Raw genomic sequence first — 7,670 nt, 5'->3', positions numbered from 1 at the left:
GGAATCTCTCTGTCCCGTATCAATATATAATTCAGTTTAAGCATGCTTCAAACAAGTGAGAAACTTACCATATGTTTGACCTTAAACAAACAGGAAAGGAGACGAGAAAGAAAATTGTGAAAACGTCACGTATTTTTTGATAATACGACAGAGCGGTCGCCGTTACTAGAATGATAACAATATGAAATGCATCATCATGTAAAAATTAATGAGTAACTTTGTCACAAATTATGTGAAAGGTAATTCTAAAGTTGTTTTGCATTGCTGGATCACAACTCTTAAAGGTAAAAGTACAAATAAAAAGAAAGAGAAGGAGGAAACTGACAAAGTGTGGTACACTGAGCCGTATTTGCAGTGCTAAGAATGTATTACAAAAGAAATAATTTGAAATGAAATTGAACGAACACACATTATTATTATCCTATAAAGAATATGGGTAGAGAACCCTGCGAGAATGTACGCAGTGTCTCACCTCACAGTGCATGTGTTCACAGTTTATTCACATACACGACTATGCAAAAACCGATGAATATAACAGTATGAAGATGAATATACCCTGTGGTTGGGTTTTCCCAGTCAATTTACATGGTAATGTTCTCTTTCACAGTGTGAAAAGATGATTCACAATGTGTTCGGATTGTTCAAGCGCTCGAATTTAACAGTGTAAAGAGATCTTACATTTTGTTCACAAAGTATTTCACAAAGTGGGAAACTGTGTTTTTCCACCAGGGAAGAAGAAAAAAAACAAAGACGAAGAAAAATATTGACAAATATCCAAGAAGGAGACTGTCTAACGCACAAATAAAAAAAGAAAGGGGGGGGGGGGGAGAGGGTCATTGGAATATGAAAATATGGTAGATGCAGAGCCGGGATGCAGGGATGGCGCTGCGTACAAAACGTCGAGAAGGAATAAAAGAGCTATAATAGAGGGGGAATAGAAACATGATCCCTCTACAGCTGTAGAAAAAAGGAGAAATAGACTCAAACAGTGAGAAGTTGCTCATTGCAGAGCATTGATACGAGGAGAATACTAGACGCAGTAGACGATTGCATGGAGGAGTAAGAGAAATGAGAAAGAGGGACCTCATGTAACCATACCTTCGAGAGGAAGTATGAGGCGTAGTCTTACAAGAAGATAAGGAAAATGGAAACGAAGAGGGAAATGATCGTAAGAATTAGAAGGCGATATAGGATTAAGACGAGTTTGTAGATTGAAGACGAGATACAAATTCAGGTGTAAATGGCTGAGATGACTCAATGCACCAATTAGGTTATCATAGCAATGGCATCGTTCTCTGGTGTTTCAGCTTCATCTCCACTTTGAAGAGCATCGTTAACAGCGGCTACAACTCTTTGATAAGAAGCTGTCTGGATGCTCAACTAGTCAGTACTAGTCGCCACGTTCCATATAAGGTCATATCAATCGGAGCACCACTATTGTCTTTAGGTTCAGCTCCCGATAAACATTTACTTACCATTCGGTGAAATTCACATGCCACTCAAAGTGGTGTGGGAAGGTCCTGCCACGTGATGTAGCCTGGCTTACGCGATCATGATTAAAGTTCGATCACCTTTATTGGTATTAAGGATCTTTTGAATGTTTATTTCGTGCAGTGTGAGATATTAATTTTTCTTGTATGAAGAGACAACTCCAGGTACGGATGATTTTCTTTTTGTCTTAAAAAGTAAAAGATTTTGCTTTTTATGCAGTCATCGTTCTAACAATGAACGCGGTAAAGCAATCACCCTCACATCCAACTGGACCCCATGATGCATGTCCGCGGACCTGCAGATAGTTAATCTGAATATCAGCAATACTCAGCTTTCTTCTCAGATGAAAATCCTAACAATAATAACAATAATAAAAGGCACGAAACACAACTTATGCATGTAATGTGTCCAATCGAAGTCGAAAGAGGGCGCTTCTGTTGTGTTGGTATAGTACGTAGGTCCCTATATGGATGCGCATTCATTTTGTAAGTATTCCTATAGTTCAGGTGACACTGCCGGACACTGCAATTTGTGCATTGGTTATTCATAATGATGTCCTATAGTCCTCTCAGCCATGCACACCTCAGGGCCGGCGGAGCGTTTTCAAAAGTGTGGGGGCCCACTTCCGGGTTTCTTGAGCTAACAAGCAAAAAAAAAAAAAAAAAAAAAAAAATTAAATTAAAAAAAAATAAAAAAAGATCCTCAGCTCATCATCTCTCCCCTTCCATTTCCCGTTTTCTTCAGCTGACAAGCAAAAAAGAAAAAAAAAAGAGGTATTCAGCGGAAAAAGATATCCTTACGCGTTACGTATATCCGGGTTAAAAAAGTGTGGGTGCCCAAAGTGATGACACCTTATATATTCCTTTGTGTGTGTGGTGCACAAAAAGTGTGGGGGCCCGAGCCAACACGGCCCCACGGTTCCGCCGGCCATGCACCTAAATTTGTGTCTTGTCTTCATTCTACAAACTCGTCTAAATCCTATTTCGCCTTCCAATTTACGATCAGTTCTCTTTCCGTTTCACTTTCCTTATCTTCCCTTATGAGTGTAATAACCTACACTCATAGCAATGGCACCGTTCTCATGGTGTTTCAGTTTCATCTTCTCTTTGAAGAACATCTTTAACAGAGGCTACAAAACTTTGAAAAGAAGCTGCCTGCTTGCAAAAAAAAAAACAAAAAAAACGTTATATCACCTTTAGTTCAACAAAACTAGAGTCGCCATGTTTCATGAGGTTCATATCAATCGGAGCACCACTATCGTCTCCGTTCAGCTACTGACAGCGACCGATAAGCATTTACTTACCATTTGGTGACATTCACACGCCACTCAGTCGGAGTGGTAAGGTCCTGCCACGTGATGTAGATTCACTTACACGCTCATGATTAAAGTTCGATCACCTTTTTTTGTTTTTTGGTATTAAGGAGCCTTTGAATTTTCACTTTGTGTGGTAACTCAAGACAATTTTTTTTTTCTTGTATAAAAAGACAACTCTAGGTACGGATGAATTTTTGTTATAAAAAGTAAAAGATTTCGCTTTTCATGCATTCAGAGGAAAATAGAAGTGTAACCCAGTCAGCCAGCAATTAGTAATCATCCTCTTGTGACAACCAACTGGACCCAATGCATGTCCGTGGACCGGCAATTAGTGCATCTGAATATAAGTTGCAATACTCTGCTTTCTACTCAGATGATAAACCTAAGAAGCAATACAAACAAGACACACGAAACACAACTCACGCAATGTAATATGTCCAATCGAAGTCGAAAGAGGGCGCTTCTATTAATGTATTTGTGTATTATAATAGCCTATCATAAGTATGGATGCATTCATTTTGTAAGTGTTTGAAGAGCTTGCTTCCAAACGGCGATAAATCCATCATTTTTCAATGAATTCAACGTCTTTTGGAAGAAAGCTCTCCGCTGCCTTTGAGCGTGTTTATACAGGAGCCTCTCGCATCGGCGCGCATGAGCCGGTATTTTACCTCCCTCATGAGCGCTTATTTCTCTTGTTTGTACAGAAGTCAAAATACCGGCTCATGCGAGCCGATGCGAGCCGATGCGAGCGGACCTCCGCTGAACCGGACCTCTCGAATTTTGGGGTCAAGCATAGGTCACGTTCGCAGTGCAGTTTATTGCATGATGGGAAAAAATGAAAAAAAAAATCAAGATGGCACCGGCAAAGTCATCAGGACCACCAAGCTTGAAGGTCATTCTTGTAACGTTCCTCTTGACAACCACCCGGCCAAATGATCAATTGAAATCCAGTTTTTCATTAAGAAGGAGAAGACGTGGTTCGATCATGACAGATATCAAAATACGCGCTTTCCGGTTACTTCTCGAATTTCGGTCGTCTGTATAAACACACAGCAAAATACGCGAGGCTCCTCTCGCATCGGCCACCTCAAAAGGTGGCGGACGGAACCTCTCGCATGAGCCTGCATTTGGCGGCGTATGCCGGCATACGCCGTGTTTATACAGAGCAAAATTCGAGAGGTCCTCTTGCATGAGCCGGCATGAGCCGGCATGAGCCGGCATGAGCGCGTATTTTGCTTCTCTGTATAAACACGCTCTATGACTTGTTGGGTGTGTGATTCGTGAGTATCGGGACTCGTGACGTGCACCCACTAACTTGTTCTTTCTTCTGTAAGGGCCCGGGACCCACTCAGGGGAATGACATGGCCAACACTGTGGACTTTTTGTTATCCTTTCTTGGTGAAGAGAAGAAAGCGCAATCGAATTGAACAGATCATCATTATCATCATCATTATCATCATCATCGTCGTTGTTGTCGTCGTCGTCATCAATGTTACCGCTTAATTAGATTACCATAACAATGGCATCATTCTCTATTGTTATCTGTTCAGTCTCCTGTTTGTATGGCAATTTGCCAGCAATGGCAAAATATTGATAAGAAGCTGCTGCTTACAAAATGGATATGCAATGTATGGCACCTTGTCACTCAACGAGTTGATAGCGATTTCATCATCTCTGTGAATCGCACGCGATCCCTGGGAGTTATCGCGATCTCATTCAGTGTCTTCAGTGTCGATTATGCGAGCTCCCTTGTGATCACAAGAAGACTTCCCTGGGAAGTGCCTTTTGACCCATTTCCGCGCATGCGCGAACGGTCGAGGAATATGCAAATTGTGTGTTATTTCGCATGCCGCAGTTTGCACATTTCCAAAGAAGAAGTGTGGTGTACGTTACATTGTGGCTGTTCATCTAGACATTTGTAACGCTTGCTTTATTTTGATGTTGTTGTTGATTGTTTGATGTCACAATCAGCTCCTGACAGCTTTTTGTTCGTTTGTTTCTTTATTTTATTGTTTGCTTCATCAATGGTTTGAACTGCAGGTCAATCATATATAATTAGTCGTCCTGCCAGACAGGTCCAGCTTAAACGCCTCTTCCTCCCACAACTTCTCCTGTCTGGGCCTGTTGTGATTAGTTCCCTAATGGTAATCATCGCATTGTAATACTAAAACATGTCGAACCCGGGTCTTTGGCATGGAACGCCAACGTCTTAACCGCTCCACCACGGAGACGTCAGCGGTTCAAGCAGACCCAAGCTTCATTGTAATGTTGATTGTTATCGGTTGCTAAACAGTGAAGCTTTGTGCTTATTTTTGGCAATCGTTCTGTATGAAAATAATTATTAAGATGTTACTATTGTAATTATATAGATGTATTGTATAATTGATGAAAATGATGATAATTGTTGAAAGCATATTATACCCTTATTTTGTATTTTGTTAATGAAATTGCAGAAAGTTGATGCAATTGCAAAAGAAAAAAATGGCATACAGAGAATAAATCAAATCAAAATCCAGCTCGAATACCCTACGGACCAACATTATATTCAACTCTTTATGCGCATGTTCTTTTTTGGGACAGAGAGTTCATGAATAACAACCAGCCGCGTGCCTCAGCTGGATCTTCGAATGAGATTCACGTAGCGGTGAACTGGGTTTAATGTTTTGTAAAAGACGTCACCGCTACAACAGCTTTTTGGCTTCTTCTGAATAATTTTGCATTGGTGAGATATGAGAAGAGAAATCGGTGCAGAGCTTCGTACATCATTATTCGTCTTACTGTTCCTCCTTTTCGGAAAAGCGCAAGTGTCGAAAAGTTGGTCTCAGCCGGGAATCGAACCAGGGTCTTTGGCAGGGAACGCCAACGCCTTAACCGCTCTTCCATTATATATATATATATATATATATATATATATATATATATATGCATATATATATATATATATATATATATGGGTGAGAATTTTGAACGATGTACAATTGCCAATTTTCGTACCTTATGACATTCTTTCCCTTAGAACACGCCAGGATGATCTAAGAAACCAGATTTTTTCATGTCATCTCAAAGATTGGTAAATTTCCTTTCAGGAAATATATGGTTTGGTTGACTTTTGCCTGATATTTTTCATTTCACAAGGACTTAAAGCGTAAAAATACGGTAAAAACGCTATTTTCACAATAATTTTTGTTTTTCAAACTAATGATGTGCATTTTTAATGGTACGTGGCATCTAATATCTGACCATGTTCTGGATCTGACATATCATGGGTATGTACCACAAAATTATAAGAACTTTATGAGCACGTACAAAATTACAGAGAACAATTAAGATATCAAAGTCCTAAACAGACGAACGTCCGTGATGCTTTTATTTCTATCGCTGCTGCAAATTGTACTTTGTTGTCCCAACTGCAACGTATACGAAAATTTGGTGTTCCACCTAATGAACATATCCTGCAAAAATTGTACGTCTGCTGGCTGTACATGGGACGTAATATTCTTTTATGCAAAATTATACTCAGTTTTCGTCACGGACGTGCTTCCGCTATTTTCTAATAAAGATCGTAGCCCATGAAACGTTATTGGCGATATTGTTCTGAGTCGTAATCAACTAAGATCTAGCAACACGATGATATGTTTGTTTTGAGTTTCTGTCCATCCTTTGTCAAATAGGAACCGAAATTGTATTTTTAGACGAACCTCCAAGAAAAAAAGAACGTCCGTGATGATTAAAACGTTTTCGAGTGGGACACCATCTTGCTTTGATGGTGAAGGTGCATTTTACCTTTGGCTCTCTTGCCGAGGAGCTGCATGCCATTTTTGGAGCGGACTGAGGTTCGTCCGCAGTTTTTGGACCATGCAATTCACCAAAAACCAAGCAAATAATTGATATTTTCTCTGAAAATTCACCTCCTGATCCCCCTCTGAGCAATACATATGTTGTAAGGATGTCAAATTTCTTATAATTTGCGTTGACAATACCTTTTCAAATTTTTGAAAGAGTTAGGAAGGCTAGGTACTCTCTGCCGATTAGTTATCCGTCCTGGAACATGACCCTAGTAGTAGAACGAACGTCCGTGATAATTCCAGAGAACGTCCGTGACGTATGCAATCCCTCCGATAGGGATAACTTGTCCCGAAAGTGTCCTTTATTCTTTAAAACTTTTGGCTCGAATAGCGACAAATAAAGTTTTACAAAGTAAACAATGAGTTTACAGCAGTACTTTCAGATTTTTTAAGGCGTTATGTGATCATGATGAACAAACAATTGAAAATTTACTCACAATTTTACGCTTGTTTTCCCTCTAATTATACAAAAACAGCTAAACACTTAAAACAAAGTTATGGGAAAATGGAATTTTGCGTAATCTGTAATTTCTGTGCGTTTAAATTTCTTTCTAATGAGGTTCTGGAGACAATTTGTACTGTTACAGGTTCTGAAAGTTTCGCTCACGGACGTTCTGTCCGAGAAAGGAAATTTCTGACAATTACAAATATATCACTGCACATAAGATTAAAGTTAGTTGAAAATATTACCAAATCACCGAGCCGCTCATACCCGAAAGTGAATAGCGTTCAGCACTCAATTTACCTGTAATAACAAACGGAAAACGTTTTTTTCACGGATGTTCGTTGGTTGAATAAGTCAATGGATTACATAGTAGGAGAAAGAGGATCAGTGCCATTTTTTAGTGACAGGTGCTCTAAGTGTTTATCTTTTGAGTATGGTAGCTGCCGTCTCAAACAGAACACATCCAGTTTTGGTCTCCATAACGGACGTTCGCTGTAATTGTCATGATATTAAATGCCTTAATTTCTTCTTATTTTTCTCTTCATGACGATTTTTCTTTCATTCCCTCAATAGC

The sequence above is a fragment of the Diadema antillarum genome, unplaced genomic scaffold (genome assembly GCF_040938485.1).
Source record: "Diadema antillarum isolate AM-2024a unplaced genomic scaffold, OU_Dant_1.0 seq00000118_RagTag, whole genome shotgun sequence".
Lineage (NCBI taxonomy): Eukaryota > Metazoa > Echinodermata > Echinoidea > Diadematoida > Diadematidae > Diadema > Diadema antillarum.
Note: the sequence above shows the minus strand (reverse complement) of the source record.